General features: G+C 35.9%; 1 protein-coding gene across 1 annotated transcript in view; it reads right to left on the reverse strand.

The window, feature by feature from the left end:
• The window catches only part of LOC113037935 (protein furry homolog-like), a 114,249-nt gene that overhangs the window by 17,424 nt on the left and 76,108 nt on the right, over positions 1-20,717 (reverse strand). The window lies entirely within an intron of this gene.

Raw genomic sequence — 20,717 nt, forward strand, 5'->3', positions numbered from 1 at the left:
TCATCATTACTTGACCTATTTATGGTGCAGTTAGAGCAGCATGACCTTTGCAATAAAATATCTCCTTCTATTACCACACCTATGTTTAGTAAATTCACTTTAGCAAAAGGCAGGCAGGAACAGGATAACAGGGTGTATTTCAATAGTGCCAACAGTTAAATCACTGCATCGAGTTCAAAGAGCTGCTCGTAAGTTACTAACTTCTTCTCGTCTTCTGTAGCACAAGACAGCTGCTGCTGTAGCACATGATAGTAGTGACACATCAAATAGTGATTATATTTCACTACACCTTGTGGTTTATGTTTTAAATACTATCTGGAGTAAAAAGTCAGGCCCAAGGTCACAAATCATGAAATCAATACAGGTATTTTACTAAACTGTTTTTAATTATTCTGCAAATTGCAGCTAAGCATCAAAACATTTGCCACAGCTATCATCTTCAAACATTATTGATCTTTGTTCTTCTTTTTTGTTAGATAAACAAAATAAGTTAATCAAAAACAAAATTAACAAAATGAAAGTAAAACAAATCTAACAAAACCAAACAAGTATTTTTCTTTCAATTTGTTTTCATTGTTTCATTTATTTAACCAACAAAAGAACCAAAACATATTGTGAAGTTGATGTTTTGTTTTTAAGTGTATGTTTTAAGTGAAGATGATAGCTTTGTTGGTCTTTTTATTTTCAAGATTAACAACCTTTGATATTTCAGTAGAAATAATGCTTGGTTTTCTGTATTGAGCACTCACAATGAAGGCAAATTAGTAAAACTGCAGTTATATAACTACAATTAAGTTACAGCGTGTTGTAGTCTGCACTGTGAAAAACTTATTATTATTATGAAAATTATTCATAAAACAAATCCTTTAAAGACAGATTTCAGTGTGTGGGATTGAATTGTGTGGAGTTCTCGCAAAACATTGTTTATTGGAAGGAATTTTCTGGCCTTTGATGCTTAACCACGCATCGCTATTTTTACACCAACACTTGTTCTCCTCAAATGAAGAGATATTGTTTTCACCCAGTGCATAAACACACATAAACACTAGTTTGCTTGGAATAGCGTGCTGCTTATCAACAGGAAGTCACAGTTCCTACTATGGAAATGTAATTGTTTGACTCCTACAATACACATTAAGGGGCTTTCTGTTATCAGCTCTTGGGACCGAGGGGCTGGGAGACATTTCTGTGTTCAAACAGAGAAGGAATGAGTGTACTTCACAAACCAAGGAAAGATTCCAGTACAATGGATTTGACAGGATATAACTTATAGCAGGAAACTCTGAATGGTTACCCACTCTAATATAATCCACAATCCATCACACTGACCAGTTATATTGTGCCAACAAACAGACCATTTAACAGCCTTTTATGAAATTAATAACAGTCATAGTTCAATGCATCATGTAGACCCACAGAAAAGTCTACTATTTATGTTCGGCAGGACAAAAGAGGCCCAAGTTTAGCTTGTACTCAAGGTTGAGATGCAAAACAAGGACATTCTTAGTGACAGAACATAGCATCCTCTTTCCTTTAATCATAAGCCTTATGGCGACAATCAGACAGTCTTGTCAGAACATTAATCTGGTTACTGAGGCCTTTTATGACAGCTTAAGCTCTGCTAAGACACATAACTCATGTATCACATTTCCCTATCAGGAGCGGTGGTACGTCAACTGTGTAATTACTTCCACTCGCATTCGAACTTCACATTCCAAGTATTTTCCCCATGCATTTCCTTTGCTTGTCTGGATGTAATTAGATTGTGTCAGAACAAGTGGATTTTATAGGCAAGATAGGTTTGTCAGAATACTAGGGTGTAATAAGCAATGAGAAGAGAATATCTCATTAAATCCACAGTGCACTGAAGAAAAACGATTTGGTTTAACTTATATTCAGTTGTGGACAATGGAAACATTAAATTAAACTGCAAACTCTTCTCAAATACCTTGTGTAGCAGAACCTTAACGTAATCGAGCGAACACTATGTAATTAGACAAAAGCCAATATAACTTGAGTGACTTGAGTGAAAAAACAAATCCATTTTTTTTTTCCTTTCAAAAATTAATCTTGGAAGAAATGTCGGAATAAAGCACATGAACAACATTTAAGATATTTTGATATGCTTTTCATTGTTCAACAAAATATAAACTGAAATAATGTACAGTGTGCAGTTTTCATTGCATGTAAAAACACATACTATTTACAAATAAACAAGTCTGAATGAACATGCAGAAGTCGTTCACTATTGTCAATATTATTCAATAAACATATAGTAACTGAATGTCAACAAACAAACAAATAAATAAACCCACTAGTCTTAATATTTTATGCTTTGGTGTAATACCAATGGCACGATTTCAGCACTTTTTTAGTACAGCCTCTTTTTCAAAAACTATTTGAAATCCAGTTTGATCTCAGATTTTAACGGGGGCTGTAGCCTAATTAAAGAGGATCTTTAATCAGCTATTTGAACAATAGTTAAAGCTATGCTAAATGTACCCATTTTTCCATGTGTATTCCATTGTGTTGAAACAAAACAACAAATATTCACCCATCATCAGCACTCTTCATCAAAATGGCAAAACTCTTCCAAATAAATCCAAACATAACATAATAAATCTATTTTTTCTCATTATGCTCAGAAACACATCGTTCAGTTGCCCTGAGAAAAACTGACCTTGGCTTGAGCTTACCCTGGCTTATATTCCACTCAGTCTGATCTCACATTGTCTTTCACAGAGGTCACATTGTGGGGAGATGCTGCAGCTCTTCTTCTCTGCACAGCTCCTCCCTTAACTCTGCAGTCAGAGTCAAAATGCAGCCTGGCTAACTTGATCTCTGTCTTATATTCGATATGTCAGAAACTTCCTTAGACTGTTGATGTGCAGGGAACAGGGTGGCTGTTTTCTGACTTAAATGCACCTGGATGGAGGGGAATTCTAAATGAAGATATGGAGAGAAGTACAATGGCTGTTCACACCACTATAACGTAACTGTCAACATTGGTACACTTAGAATGACAAGCTGTCTTTGCATTGTAAGTAGTATAGGCTGGCCATGGGAGGCAGTGCACTGCAGCTGGAAATGAGCAGAGAGACTCAGGGAGAGTTGTTGATGTTTAGAGCCCCACACAATGCCCCTGAAATAGATTTATCTTTAGAACTGATCAATGGCCTCCAAATACAGAACAAGAGTTCAGCCAGTTTAACATATTGTAAAAAGGTTTTCAGTTATAACGCTCTAAAATCCTAAGTGACTGATGTTTTAGTGCACTTCCTGCAAATATGGGAAAAAAATAAAGGATCTCAATCAAATGTGTCCAGTTTACATGATTACTGCAAATTGTCACATGACCAAAGCAGTGTTTCCTGTTTGCACCTTGAGAAGATGATGGCTGCATCAAAGCTCCAAAACGAAAGGCTGGTAAAGTATGTTAACATAAATATATGACAAGGATTTTTTGTACACATTATCTTTAAGGTGTCTAGTATTAATATATGAATTCACATATACTCAGTTGTGTCGCGTGTGGTCATAGAATGAGTAAACCTTGATTGTCACAATAGTGACAACAGTGAACTTAGGTATACAGTACAGTATAAATCCAATTGCAGTTGTTAGTGAAAATCACACTAAAATGTTGCAGTCGCAAAATATTGCCCCTAATTAAAAGTTAAATGTTACAAATATGTTATACAATAAAAAATACTGATGTTTTGATACTGGTAGCACTAATATAACAATTTGATGATATATTTTACAAAAAAAAGGAATAATTTTGAATTATGTTGACGGTTGTATTTTTTGGCTTTTATCTCAGTATTCATATCAATGTTGTATAAGGGTTTTTATGCATTACAATAACACCAGAATGTGATCAACCAGTTTAAAATAGCTGGGCTATGACCAACCATAAAACAAAATTTTTCACACACACAAACACACACAAACACACGCACACACACGCACACACACACACACACACACACACACACACACACACACACACACACACACACACAAAGGTATTCAGTGGGTTAATTTCATTAAGAGTACTTACAACAGACATAATATACTTTAAAAGAACATACTTTAGTATTTTCAGTCACTTAACTGCAATGAAATGAAAATGTGTTATAGTTTAAAATTATATACAAATGTAATAAGCTGAACTTTACACTGCCTTTTTGACCCACTCAAGTAAAACTTGTATACATTTTTGTATGGTTATACTATGTAGACATTTATATTGAAACGTATGTCATGTGAATAAATATTTGTATAAATATAAATATATATATATAATATATATAAATATATAGGTCTGTATAAGTCTGTAATTTTTTATAATTACTTTAACTGTAATACTGAATTAAATTTCAATTATTTTACATGTGGTTTTAGTATGTCAGTCAACTTATCAAAATAATTTTAAAGACCAATAAGAATTTAAAATAAAAATGTAAGTCAACCTTTTAATTTGACATTATTAAAGTGTGCTTAAGTGTGTTAAGAAGCGGTCATGCATCAAAGTTCTCTCTTTAAGAACACTTAATTACTCTAAATACACTTACAGTTTTTTTCAATCGCTAACCAGCGCTTAACCATACTTCAGATACTTTTTCTAAACTCTTAACACAGACTCACACCTACAAAACACAATTGGCCAAATGGATAATTTTCTTCTCAAAAACACATTTTGTTAAATATATACTAAATCTTCATTTCAAAACAGAACACATCTTTATCTGCACACACCAACTTTACCAAAACACTGGAAATCTGACTCAAAATTAAATTATTCTGTCAAAGAATAACACTTGTTTTCACCTCACAAGGTACATGCAGTCAATCAAAGTACACCAGGTTTCAAAATACTGGCTATTGTTGACATTACTAAAACTGCATAGACTTTTATGTTTCAGTTTTACAGGTATTTGCATGCAAAACATGCAATTCACTGTTTTACACTAAATTTATTGGTTTGGAACTGTATGTCCAAATGTACAGTAATGTTCACATTCAAAAGCATTCCAGTAAAAAGCTATTTTTCCCTTTACTGTTTACTGCAGGAGGCAGTACAGTAGAAACACGGTATGATAGAACAGAACAGGCTCGACAGTATTGCTTACAGTGAACAAAATATCAATGAAACACATAAGAGCATTCTGAACATAAAACAACAACATCAAAAAGCCCAGATAAAAGGGGGGGGGGGGTTAAAATAAAAACAATCTCTCACTGCTCCTGCTCCCCTCACTGCATCTCTCACTGCTCCTGCTCATCTCACTGCTCCTCTCACTGCTCCTGCATCTCTCAGTGCTCCTCTCACTGCTCCTGCTTCTCTCACTGCTCCTGCTCCTCTCAGTTCTCCTGCTCCTCTCACTTTTCCTGCTCTTCTCACTGCATCTCTCACTGCTCCTGCTCCTCTCATTTCTCCTGCTCCTCTCACTGCATTTATCACTGCTCCTGCTCCTCTCACTGCTCCTCTCACTTCTCACTGCTCCTCTCACTGCTCCTGCTCCTCTCACTGCTCCTGCTCCTCTCACTGGGCCCCTTGCTCTTACTCTTCCTCGTCCATACATTACAGTGTTTGTCTTTTTCTGTTTCTGTTTCCAAAAACATCACTCTTCAAAGTCCTCCTTTTATTGTATAAGTTTATTGTCTAAAAAATAAGCCCTGCCATTGAGTCTAAGCCAGATAGGAATCAGCTGTGGTTGGATACATGGTTTTTGAACTGATATCATTGCAGAAGCAGAGGTTTTTATACTGTATCTAAGGTTTGTAACATTGTTTTTGCTATTGTGGGATGTTGTGTGTTAACATTTGTAAATACTACCAAAACGATCCATAATTTTGTTGGGAGGTATAGCTTGTCTGTTCAGAAAATGTAAGCATTGTGGAAATGTGTTCAATGACTCCATATTGTGTGAAAACGACATGAAATGTGTGAATGGTATGGCCACAATAGACAGATGCTGTGCTAATTGTGTTTAGAGTTTTGAAAATGTGACAACTGCTTGGACAAATGCTTGTTAGCGACTGAAAAAAACTGTAAGTGGCATTTTTATTCAATTATATTAAGTTATTATAATACATATTATTGAAACTACTAATAATTGCAACTACAAAGCAAACAAGACAATGCACACATATACACAACAAAGGTTCAAAATTAAAACTCACCAAGCCCCAAATGCAAGTAAAAGTAGGTTTTGGTGTGTAAAAGTAAAAAAAGTAAAAAATAAACAAATAAATAAATTAACTCTAAACAACTCTAAAATTAACTCTAAGATTAACTCCAAACAGTGGCTAGTGATTTTAAAAGACACTGTGACATAATAGCTTAGTCCAGAAACTACGGAAAAAACTTAAAGGGGGGGTGAAATGCTCGTTTTCACTCAATAGCCTGTTAATCTTGAGTACCTATAGAGTAGTACTGCATCCTTCATAACTCCAAAAAGTCTTTAGTTTTATTATATTCATAAGAGAAAGATAGTCTGTACCGATTTTTCCCGGAAAAACACGACCGGCTGGAGGCGTGACGTGTGGGCGGAGCTAAAGAATCACGACCGCCAGTAAGCTTTTGCGTTGAGAGCATGTGGAAGCTGTGACATTACCGTGAGGGAAAAACCATCATCCAAAACAAACCATGGCTAACAGTCAGATTCAGCCGTTTATTTATGATCCAGAATCAGATCCAGAGGCTGAAACTGAACAAGAGCAGCAGCAGCAACGACTCGCTCCGAGCGGGGCTCGAACCCGGCTCTCCGGCATGGGAGGACCTCAACAAGGAGGCAGAGATATTTTAAGCAGTTTTACTCACCGCCTGCGGTTCCAACACACGATCGTGACCCTTTTTCGTTGGGATTGCATCATCCTTAAGAAATAAACAATACGTAAATCTGTCGTCAAACTGGGCCTTGTTTGTAAAACAAGCATCTTCGAAATGCAGGGAACAAACAAAAACACTTGCACAACTCCGTTGATGCTCTGTAAAAATAAACTCCATCCACTGGTCCCTTAATGCTGTTTTTTTGTTTTTGGTAATCTGTGCAAAAACACACTTCTTTTGTGACTTTTTGCGACGCTCTCGCTCTGATCAGTGAATTGCTCTGATCAGTGAAATGTCTGTGCTGCTCAGCCTCGCTATACAGGAGTGCGCGCTCTTCCGGCAGAAGTGCCTTAGGACCCATATAAGGAAATTCCGCTCCATCTAACAGAGCCATACTCGAAAAAAAACTTTCCGAAACTTGTGACAAACCGGAAGGAGTATTTTGGGAACAAAAATACTCCTTCAAATGTACAACTTAATTTTTGAAACTTTGTCCATGTTTAGCATGGGACTCCAACTCTTTGACAGTGTAAAAAACTCAGTATGCATGAAATAGCATTTCACCCCCCCTTTAACTTACCAAAATATGAGTAGTAAAAATAGTTGCTACTTTTGGTACATTTTAGTTAATCTGGAAGTCTATTACTCCTTACTCATAATACATGTGAATAAAGTCAGATATTACATTATTGTAATGTGCAAGCAGTGTGCACATAAACATTTTAGCAACAAAGATTCTAGGGGAGGGTATGTGTCTCAACAACTGTCATTATTACAATCAATTTAGAACATTTGAAATGGGGTCTATGACCATGCTGACCTTTGACACAAAATGAGATCCATACAGCCCTGAGTGTTTGCCTGGGTCATATCGCAGTGCCTGTGATAAGTTAAGGGCTCAAGGTATCAAATCAGACACCTTGTCAAGAGAGCGCTATCAGCCTCTGTTTGAGTGTGGCACTGAGTGCCAGACGACTGGACAGACACAGGAAGGAAGGCTGCTGAGTTCATATTCAATACCTCTTCCAGTCACACAGGATGAAAGAAGCATTTCTCATGACCTTGACTACCGCAGTAACCCCAAAAGCAATGTGGAACCTATGCTCATTGAACATGGCTGTTTGAAAAACAAAGCCACAGCCAAATGACTTTACAGGTCCTCTCTCTGTCTCTCTCTCTCTCTCTCTCTGTAGTAAGTCACCCTGTATTCCCCGCTACCTATTTTTGCATTATCATTGGCAGTGATGGTCAGTGCCTCGCGCTGGCCCCTTTGAGGTAGTAATACAGCCCTTCCGAAACTACTCACATCTCATTGACCCAGTTGGACGGAGTAACTGAGAGTTTGTAAATACACAGGCCTACGTCAATGAAGAGATGATAAATATAAAGTAAAGGGACGGTCACACTACTTTTCGTTCCATTGACTACCATTCACGTGCATGTAAATGTTACAGACCGGAAACTCAAGCTCATGCAAAGAAGTTTTGTGAATTCTAGTCTGCGAATTTGAGTCACATGAAGAGACTGACCAAAAGTCGCAGCATGACCTCTTAGCTGTATTATAAGAATTATAAGAACACTTCAAAGTTGCAGGCTGGCTGCACTGCAGGAGATTGAAACATTGTAAAATATTGCATCCATGATTTAAAATAAAACCCATAAAACACATTCCTTGCAGTGTCTGAAGAAAGTTTGCATGGTCAAAATCTAGTGGAACCACAGTTTAAGCTGGTCATTGTTGCGAAATACAGTAAATCATGATAGCGTTTAGAGCATTCATGGTTATTACACATCTATCATGAAATGCTGATTTGAGCTGAATTTATTTCATAATCTTATCTGTATATTATCTGAAAACATGCTCTAAACAGTCCAATACAAGTGCAAAACAATCAAGAAACCTAGTATGCTGTGAGATAAAAGAGACAAAACCTTAATGCCAGTTTTAGTCACCAGATGAGCATCTGAGATATAATGTTGCAACCCATTCTCACTCCAAAGGCGTCAAAAACCGAAGCATGGTCAAGCGCCCCTAGCGTCACTTTTATGACGCCAAATGTGCCTCTCGGCGTCGACTATCGAAGCACTACGACCTTCATTGCTTTCAGTGGGAAACTTTTGGCGTCAGAATTCGACACGAGGACATGAGATGTTTATCGCTATGAAATCACGTTCAAGAAGTCTCATTCAGCACACATCGCGCGATACTTGCTATCAGTTCCACAGTTTGGGTGAGTAGTCGTATATACGCTCTTTTAATGCCTTTTATCAAATGTATTCTGTCTTCTTTATTAATCAGATTAGTGCCATATGTTTAATCGCTGTATTATATCGGTCATCCGCGGCTGTCTTTGAGTTTCATTGCGTTTAAATAAATGAACACAGCTGCTAATTAGTGTGATTAAACTCTATCTGTCACGTGACGTGCCATAGACCTTCGATCCGTTTTATATTATTATTAATTTCAGGATCAATGATGTAAGTTGTATTTGTAGTAAAATCATGGTAATCACGACACAATAGTAATAAATGAAATGTGAAGTTAAAACACAGTAAATGGGACATTAGTAACTGTAACTGTAGTTTTACTATGATATATTAATAATCAATACAACAATACAATAATCACCAAACCAGCTATGTTTGTATCACTGTAATGTTAGTGTTTTTATGTGCTTTTATATGACAGATATCACAGTAATCATGTGTTCTGTACCATGCTTTTAATACCTTTTAATGTGAATCCAAAAAAAAAAAAAATCAAATTAAAAATAAATAATAAAACATGTATTTTTCCATCTTGCAGTTCATTCATATCAGTTTATATATATATATATATATATATATATATATATATTTATATATATATATATATATATATATATATATATATATATATATATAAATATTTTGCTCACAGATCATTATTAACATTCTGTATATAATTCAATTTTATTTTCTCTCCCCTTTTTTATTATTTTTATTTTTAGCTGAAAAGACGTAAAGGAAGCCCAGTGGTGTTTCTGGAGAGCTATTCCTTCAGAAATGGAGAAGACAGAAAGCTGCGGAGGCAGATATTTGCAGCAGTAAGTCTGTGATAGTTTGTCTCTTTTATCAAAAATTCCTGCTGTTATAATTTGTACAGCATTTGTTGTTTCTTAAACTGTTGCACTGTCCAAATACCCACACTTGCCATCTTTTCACTTGACCACTTGATTACTTATTTGAAGTCTTTCCTGTATTTGGCCTAGTGTTCGAGTGAGCATGATGACCACAAGTGTGTGTCGAACTTTTCATGACCTGATGACTGTGTTTCCCAATCCTGATCCTGGAGAACCCCAGCACTGCACGGTTTTGGCGTCTCTCTTATCTGCCTTGGAGTCTTCACTGATGAGCTGATGAGTTGAATCAGGTGTGTTTGATCAGGGAGACATCTCAAATGTGCAGTGTTGGGGTTCTCCAGGACCAGGATTGGGAGCCACTGCCTTATGGGACACTTATGTGTTTAAAGAGATTTTTAATATCTAATTATCAATATTTCACATACTGTACATTGGACAGCTTTCCATGACCTCTTGTGAGATCTCGGCAAAAAGTCTGACGATTTATTCCAAAACATGATGCATGATGGGATACACTAAGCTTTGTATAGCGCTCCAGAGCAGTATTGGAGAGGTTTAGTGTGTGTTAAGGACGCTGTGCTTTGGCATTATTAAGACCGGGGACAGTCTTGTGCACACACTGTCACGTACACACACTCTCAAGTGGCCAAGACTGCAAGTGTGGGTATCTGGACAGGGTCAAAGTCTTAAAAATGATCCCTAAACACATCACAGTCTTAATAATCCAGTTTAACACTTGTATGATATTGTACAAGCCCCAGGACTGTCTCATCTGACACTATCAAAGAATTCATATGACTATAGCTTGTTATTAATTACTTGCTTTCAATAATGGATTCATTTAACATTTAATTATACAGCATCTTTACAGAGGTGTAATGTACAAGCTGCACGTAATTAATAATATGTCCTTCCTTCTGTCTTACAGGATTTTTTCCAGATAATGCTGTTCTTCTTTTTCAGGTCTAAAATATCGAGCTCAACAGCTATTTTAAGAGCCAACCCTCACAAACCTTCCTAAAACCTAAAAGAGCTATTACTGAGTCTCAGCGAATCTTGCCACGATCAGCTCTTCCCAGGTACATTTGTTTACTCCAAAAATGCTCTGGTCTGAATCTTACTTTAAATGAACTTAATTATGTTTAATGAGCAATATTAATTGCACAGAGAGTAAGTAGAGATTATCTTGTTTCACAGAAGAGAAGGAAGACCAAGGATATGATTTGCTCAGGATGAGGAATGAAGATGGCCATCTTGAGCTCAAACAAACAGAAGTCCTCTGGTATGTGTGTGTTGAAGCAATGTTATACAACATTTTATGATGATCTCTCACAGAACTGGTCATGTCAGCCTTGATTTCGTTTTATACTATTACAATTACAGCATGTTAGCAAAGTGTGACTGGACATTTTTAATATTATGTTTTTAAAAACACACCACCTGTTTTATTAGCAGACAAGTGTCATGAAATTGGTTTAGTTGATATAAACACCAATTGACATTATTTCATTGTTTTGTAAATGTTATGTTATTAATTGTGAATTGATAGTTGATTGGTTTGAAGCCAGGCCTTACACTGCACAAACTAAAACACATTTATGAGAGAAGTCAGGAACTTTGGAGAAAGATTCTAGAGGAAAAAAACACATTTACTGCAACAACAGATGAATTCTAGAGTCTCTGAGAACTACACATGCTAATGGAGTCTCATGAGCAAGACCTTTGCTTCTGTAACTTTTTCTTAATTCTTGCAGAATGACATATTTATTGCAGTATTTTTATTTGTACAGATGATCTCATCAGCCAAATGAGGGGTTTTGACCAAGTGATGCTCTTGAAAGGAGTGAAAGAAGAGGATGTGGTAAATTGTCTTCAGAGAAAAGCTTCTCAAAAGATCTTAAAACAGCTTGAAGAATGGTAAGTGTACAGTACTACAAGGGTCATAGTTACTCACCCTGCTAAAACCACACAGAACATAAGCTGCACTCTCTGTCCATTAAACAACTTCTTCTGCATTGTTTGTTTCACTTTGACCAGGTCTGGGATCTTAGGACTGAGAGATCATCTGGCTGAGAACAAGCTACACCTCATCAGTGCTGGACATCAACCACAAACTGTTTCCAGACACGAGAGAAGAAGATCACGATGGGGAGATGAAACCAGTTTAGATGTGATGATGGGAATCATTATTTTCTGAAACAGTATCACATGTCTTATATGTATCACATGATCTGTATCACAGTTGACTGGATGGGACTGTGTGACTTTTAAGGACATTTCATCACTCATCTGTGTGAACTGATTTATATATGAGGTTAATGTATCTTTGATGATAATTATTTTCATTGAATCTTATTTGTCTTGATGCTACTTTATCAACTTTATAGTCTATGCTTCAATAAAATGAAAATGGTGAATATTGTGTTCTGAAGATTCTTGGTAAATACATCATTTTACTAGGTAGGCTCATATGTGTTTATTTTAGACTTGGAAAAACAACATATTAATTATTGGGATTATTTTTTATTTAAGACATGAACATTTTTGATCGGATTAATAACATCTGGGACATCAGTACACCAGAAAGTAATTTTTTTATATTTTAGTAACAAATATGCACATTTTTTGTGAAATACAGGGAGTTACAAGATTAATTATTCTGCATTACAAGATGGTGCCATGGGCTTTATTGTTACAAGCACTTGACGGATAACTGAGAATGTAGCAGGAATGATCAACGTGGATCTTGTACTGCATTAAAACCAAGAGCACGCACATTACTGATGTCCAGCACCTGAGGAGCAAGATACGGGGGTGAGGAGGACATTTTTACACTGATTTCGGCTAATTAGTTATATATAATGCTAATATATATATATATATATATATATATATATATATATATATATATATATATATATATATATATATATACACATTAATATTCTTAGCACTGCATGAATTTGTCCTTGTGTAATAGTGAAGTATCACAATGTGTATACATTGTCCTTGATTACTGCTTTACAGTGGGGAATAGATAATGGCAAGTTGTTGCAGGTTCATCCATTATATTTCTTGCCATTTACTTCAAAAATCAAAGAAATAATCTATTATTTTCATTATTAAATCATTTCTTTATAATTTTTCCATGTTTCATCAGATGGCCTCACAATGTCCTGTCAAAAGGTATAATAGCCATGATGAATAGAATAGAAAACAGAGGACTGTGAAAACTGTCAGATATAAATGTGACTCAGCTCAGTTTGTTGTTCATGATGAGGAGAATACATATATGTAGGTTTTACTGCCCTGCTACCCCCAGGGGCCCAGTAGCACCCCCCGGAAGAGCCCAAAACTGTACATTTCAAATGGCTGTAAATCAGAGTCCAATTAACATATCAAAGAGAAAATGGGCAGGATTATTACTTATGCTATGCTGATAAAATAATGTTGAGCTCAGTTTTCAGAAATAAGTGGAAAGCTGGCATAAAAGCATTTTAAATATTGCTCACTGTAAAATACCACATTTCAGCCTGCCTCTCAAATATATCATAGAGGTTTGCACAATAAACATATTTAGATATCCAGTTTACCTTAAAATAAATAATTTATTTAGTTTCGTTAATAAAAAGTTTTAAACTACATTACCCACAAGCCTCCGTCGTTCTATCTATAGAAAGGCAACACTAGGGGGCTGTTTTTGTAGTTCATTGAAGTTATGCTTAGGGTTAGGATTAGGATCTCGCTAAAGATGTCATTTTTGTCAAGATAGCAACACTTCATTGTTGACTTAATATATTACAAATGTGATGATAGGAGCAAAACATACTTTTTAACATGATGCGCTGTTTAATATGGGTTAAAAGATAGTCCAACCACAGACTGTCCTGAAAAGTCATAGCCAATGACATCTAAGCTGAGCAGCAGCGTCACATTTCCTTATCCATGTATGACAGATGTCTTTGTTTTTCGGCTGAAGGGATAGATTCGGTTAACAATAGATTAAGCTTGCTACTTATTAGATTCTGTTTTATTAACGTCTTCACCTTCCTCCGTTGTTCAGCTTGACAAAAATTGGGCAATATTGATGTGCACATGCCCAGCAGTCGCAGTTGTATCCAACAGATAGATTCCTCTCATTAAATATAAGACACATTTTTAAGATTTGTATATTTTTTTTTTGACCAAAGACAAATATATTTACTAATCAAATGACGTGCTTCTAAAATTTACATTGTATATTACATTGTGTTTTAAAGTTAAAATTGTTCACATTTGTGTTTCTGTGATTTACCATTCTCTACCATTTGAACCCTAGGAATAAAAACAGAAATTATAAATTAATGAATGAATGAATGAACAAATAAATACATAAAGCATAATAAACATGCATATTTTTGTAAGGATCTTCCATTATTTATTGATATGTCAAACTCATTTAAAGACAACATGCCCAAATTACTACACTGCATCCTCTGTCACCAAGCTCGTTTTTGCCACCATAAAGAATAAAAAGGCAGTTATGTTGTAAACATTAACTATTTTCAGTATGCAAATGAAAATGCTTTTATTAAAAAACAAAACAGTAAATACAGTATGTCTTTCAGAGAACACTGGAAAAAGATCAATTTTATTAAAAAAATTAAATTGACCAAAATGTAATACAACACAATGTAAATGTTTCAAACTCACAAAAAAACACCATGAAGACATGCATGTCAAGTGTGCAATATCATCTATAAAACTCAATCAGCACAGCATCAAATAAACACTGATTGTCTGAACAATGGAAGACAGAGAAAGTGTTCAGGAAAACAAACACCTGCTAGCTTTGACAATAACATCATGAATTCACTTCATGACTGGAGCTAGGGGATGACTGTGTATGAATATCTCCTTTACTAAAACTCTTAATTAAAGTCTAAAAAGTTCACTGTATGAAGCTTGAAAAAGAGAACAAAATGCTTTATCAATACGAAAAATACTATTTTTAACTATTGTTTTCATCACTGGTTCTGTAATGTATTCATTATGAGCTTATAAATAAAACAAAGTTACATCTTCTGCAAAAATCAAACCACTGCAAAGTCTAATCACTGATCCAGGGACCATATCTGTGTGTGTGGGGGATAAAGAGTTAACGAGGTGAGTCCTTGTGCATGATGGAGAACTGCAGTGTTATCCTCAAACAATCCTGTAAAACAGAAATATTACATTACATTCAACTTATACATTACACTGTGTTTTGTTTAGACCATAAAAGCAGCCTCTGTAAAGATGCTGTATAATTAAATGTTAAATGAATCCATTATTGAAAGCAAGTAATTAATAACAAGCTATAGTCATATGAATTCTTTTGATAGTGTCAGATGAGACCGTCCTGGGGCTTGTACAATATCATACAAGTGTTAAACTGGATTATTAAGACTGTGATGTGTTTAGTACAGTATGTGAAATATTGATAATTAGATATTAAAAATCTCTTTAAACACATAAGTGTCCCATAAGGCAGTGGCTCCCAATCCTGGTCCTGGAGAACCCCAACACTGCACATTTGAGATGTCTCCCTGATCAAACACACCTGATTCAACTCATCAGCTCATCAGTGAAGACTCCAAGGCAGATAAGAGAGACGCCAAAACCGTGCAGTGCTGGGGTTCTCCAGGATCAGGATTGGGAAACACAGTCATCAGGTCATGAAAAGTTCGACACACACTCGTGGTCATCATGCTCACTCGAACACTAGGCCAAATACAGGAAAGACTTCAAATAAGTAATCAAGTGGTCAAGTGAAAAGATGGCAAGTGTGGGTATTTGGACAGTGCAACAGTTTAAGAAACAACAAATGCTGTACAAATTATAACAGCAGGAATTTTTGATAAAAGAGACAAACTATCACAGACTTACTGCTGCAAATATCTGCCTCCGCAGCTTTCTGTCTTCTCCATTTCTGAAGGAATAGCTCTCCAGAAACACCACTGGGCTTCCTTTACGTCTTTTCAGCTAAAAATATAAATAATAAAACAGGGGAGAGAAAATAAAAATTGAATTATATACAGAATGTTAATAATGATCTGTGAGCAAATATTTATATATATATATATATATATATATATATATATATAATATATATATATATATATATATATATATATATATATATATATATATATATATATAAACTGATATGAATGAACTGCAAGATGGAAAAATACATGTTTTATTATTTATTTTTAATTTGATTTTTTTTTTTTTTTTTGGATTCACATTAAAAGGTATTAAAAGCATGGTACAGAACACATGATTACTGTGATATCTGTCATATAAAAGCACATAAAAACACTAACATTACAGTGATACAAACATAGCTGGTTTGGTGATTATTGTATTGTTGTATTGATTATTAATATATCATAGTAAAACTACAGTTACTAATGTCCCATTTACTGTGTTTTAACTTCACATTTCATTATTACTATTGTAAGTGTCGTGATTACCATGATTTTACTACAAATACAACTTACATCATTGATTCCTGAAATTAATAATAATATAAAACGGATCGAAGGTCTATGGCACGTCACGTGACAGATAGAGTTTAATCACACTAATTAGCAGCTGTGTTCATTTATTTAAACGCAATGAAACTCAAAGACAGCCGCGGATGACCGATATAATACAGCGATTAAACATATGGCACTAATCTGATTAATAAAGAGACAGAATACATTTGATAAAAGGCATTAAAAGAGCGTATATACGACTACTCACCCAAACTGTGGAACTGATAGCAAGTATCGCGCGATGTGTGCTGAATGAGACTTCTTGAACGTGATTTCATAGCGATAAACATCTCATGTCCTCGTGTCGAATTCTGACGCCAAAAGTTTCCCACTGAAGCAATGAAGGTCGTAGTGCTTCGATAGTCGACGCCGAGAGGCACATTTGGCGTCATAAAAGTGACGCTAGGGGCGCTTGACCATGCTTCGGTTTTTGACGCCTTTGGAGTGAGAATGGGTTGAATGTTGCCATTAATGACAGCAAATATTATGAAAATACGCAACAGTTTGCCACTATTTTCATTAACTTTGTTTCTGGAAGTATTTTTTTCCCATAGAAAAACATGTTATAAGCCATTTATAAACCATGAAACAAACCAAGAAATTGGACAAACGTTGATTTGAAGCAAAATAATGGCGATTGACCAATCAGAATCAAGTATTCCGGAAAGCCACGTAAAATCAGATCTAATTAAAGCTAATAAATGAAATACAGTGCCCAGACATCATGGGAGAGACAAAGATGAGGTGCAGAATCCTGAAATCAGATGCTACCCATATTTCCACCAGCAGACAGTATTCCCAGGGAATTCTGGGTACCATCAGCTCCACATGTTGTGCAAAGGATCAAAGAGCAGCATCCGAGCCAGCAGAGCAGTGTGCCAGCATACATGGCGACCTGCCAACCCCAGTTGTTCCTGCCATGCCCACGTCTATCGTGTTCAACCTGACCTTTTGCATAACAAGCTGCAGCTTCACGGGGAGGTCCCTCCTCACCCTTTTGCCAAAAATCTCAATTATATTACAACCCTAGCAAGTCTTTTTAACTAATACACATGACGAATTAGTGCCCATTTCCTGTTTGGGCTTGTGGAAAAACTGGCTAAAGTAATGTTTGGTGGATCTAAGTTCCTTTTCAGACACGACTCAAATGAAGGCCACCACGCCCCAAGCTTTTGTAGAAGCAGCTGTTGGAAAATACAACATCTGCAGTCCCAGAGCAGCAACAGGACCCAACCCTACCGCGGCATGTGACCAACTCCTTGGGCTTCATTCACCCCACGCAGATAATGCTCTGCGAGTTCTGCCCACTCTAATGGACACGGCACCAATAAGGTGTTAAAGAATGAAGGATTATGATTATGACAGTTATTGCACTGAGACACGACATCTCTGTACTCACTGGTCAACATTTTATTTTATTCATTGCCCCTGGTGGATTTCATACCTTTCGTCAAGTATGTGAAATCATTCTTTTAAAAGTAACGTTACACTAGAGTTGAGGGTGCTCAAGACAAGCCTGAACTGACATTGGAATGTGATATTACAAAATGATTCTATCAGATTTGTTCATTGAACTACATCTGCAGGAGTATATTACAAAAAACAAGATCCAGAGGGAGATAGGAAAAAGTATAGGCCTATAAGGGTGTTTCTTCAAAAATAAGCACATTTACTAAAGTGGAGGGAAAAAAAACTTTCACTTTGGAGTTCTTGTACTTTCAACTTAGTTTTTAGTTACATTCTTTGGGAAATTATGGTGGGGAAAAATAAAGGAATAAAATGACCAACTCCTTTGTTTGCTAAGGTCAATTTCATTATCAGTGTTTTATGTACACTCTCAGAAAAAAGGTACAAAAGCTGGATGATACCAATTTGGACCCTTTAAGTACAAAAGTGACAGCTTTCATAAATTTATTTCTGAGAGTGTATCCTATTTTGTAGTATCCTGGGCAATGGGTATCGTTGAGTATCTTTTCCCCACGTTTATTCAATTATTTGACAAAATTACAGACTGATTAAAAAAAAATGGTGGATTAAACATATTTGTACACTTTAAAATAGAGTTCCTTGTATTAACATTTAGTTAGCTACATTTCTTAATTCTGGCAAAGAGACACAAAACTGAAGAAAAGGGAATCAGGAACGGGAACTTGAACAATGAAAGAGTCCCATCAGGGTCAGGAAGTCTCTTTCAAAGTCTGTTTGATGTCCATGGGCAGCAAAGCCTGTGGATATTTGAGAGGTGAATCTGTATGAATGTGTATATTTTGGAAGGCCCTCTCTTTGATATCAGCAGGATTTTTTGGTTTCTAGGTCACCAAGACAGTGGTCAACAGTTATTCCATCCAAGCTGAGAAAAGCATTATTTGAATGTCAGCTGACTATGAAAATAGGAAGATCTGGCTTTGAGCTGGAGGAAGCAAAGCCACCCCAAAGTCAACAGATCAACTCAGCGTGTTCTCAAGGATAGGGCATTCGGCCTGCACTCTTCTTTTTAAATTCACCTTCTTCTACAACAATAACATTTCAGCTGGTCCTTGGCAGCATGATGAATTTCCCAGCAGTATAATGTGAGACATGAGCAAACTGAGCCAATGATGTATGGATTGGAGCAGAAAAACAACGTACATAGCGCACATCTTGAGCTGCACTAGATGAATCTGAACACAGATGTATGATGACAGTTCCTGCCATTGGAGTATTTCTTGATCTTGTATGGAGGGGGCGATGCTTGCATGTGGGCTCATGACCTTTATCGTGTGCCAAAGCCTTACCCTTGAGACCTTGCCGCATAATCCATGCCTCATTGCTGGAATAAAGGCCCCTGGGTGGAGTTCATCTGCTCCATCCCATATCTAGATGGAGTTAATGTGGAATCAATAAATTATATAAAATATCTAGTAATGCTACTGATTTGGTTTATTCAAGATCACTAGAACTTCCACAGGAAGTGCATACTGCAATTGGTGTCAATCAACACTACTTACTTGAAAAAACTATTGCAACATTACTGTTCATATCCAAAAGAGGTGCAAACAGCATCTTGGTGCACAAACCCAACCCCCATTTACTCCTGTTTGGTTAATCACCACCACTGGCTTCAGGCCAGAACACGTGCACTGTGTGTTGAGCCCGCCAGCTCTGCCACAGGTCACAAACGCTGTGAGGAAAGCCATTAAAATGTATAAAGCATGTTATGCAATTCTGGTAAATTTTATCCCACCAACAAATGCATGAGTATTCCTCATATCCTGCCTGTGCGTGGATATAAAGAGAGTGTCTATCGCTGGTGGGAATGGTGTATGCGATCTGCATCCGTACATCAGTGTGATGAGCATTTTCTGCTCCCCTGGGATATGTTGAAATGACCTCACTGCTTTGACATTCCTATCTCATTCTTCTAAAGGCCAAGCCGTAGCAGGATGAGTGACAACCTTTAATCGAATTATAATGATCTGACCCACCAGACAGAAAACGAGCAAATGATTCTGTCCATCAATGGATGACGATGACAGCTGGATATTGAGCAACAGTGATTGCCCAATTGTGAGTCTAGTATTTGGCAGTATTTTCCTCATGCTAAGGATAAAAAAAAAAAAGAAAAAAAAAAAAATCAATAGACATGACCTAAACTGACAAGTTCTGAGGTGAACTGCAACATTACAAACAAAAAATAATTTAAAACTATTACAATTTGGACATAACTGCACATATCTTTAATAAGGGAATGAACTACAATCATATGAAGCAATGTGAAAGATGTGATATAATAAAAAATGATGGGAAGCCATTAAATGATTGACCTAAAAATGTTGATTACAACAAAACAGAAATGAAAATAGAAACAAAAAAAGATAGAAACAAAAATGACATATGCAGAGGTATACGAAACTAGTAGACTTGCTTATATTCTGCAATTGTCATTGTTAACTTACTATAAAAACGATTTAAAATAATTTTCTGTAAATTAAATGCAGCAGAAATATAATAGAAATACCAATATTAGACTTTTTTTTTTAACTTTTTTTTTACTTTTTAAAGAAATATTGGCTGTCAACTAAATGACACAAGTTTAAGTTCAATACTTAAATTACTAAAACTGATTAAAATAATCCTCAAACATATTATAAAAGTTATAATTAAAAATACTAAAATTAAATTAAAATGTACTAATTAAAACTGGAATTATAATAA

Source organism: Carassius auratus, chromosome 20 (genome assembly GCF_003368295.1).
Source record: "Carassius auratus strain Wakin chromosome 20, ASM336829v1, whole genome shotgun sequence".
Taxonomy (NCBI): domain Eukaryota; kingdom Metazoa; phylum Chordata; class Actinopteri; order Cypriniformes; family Cyprinidae; genus Carassius; species Carassius auratus.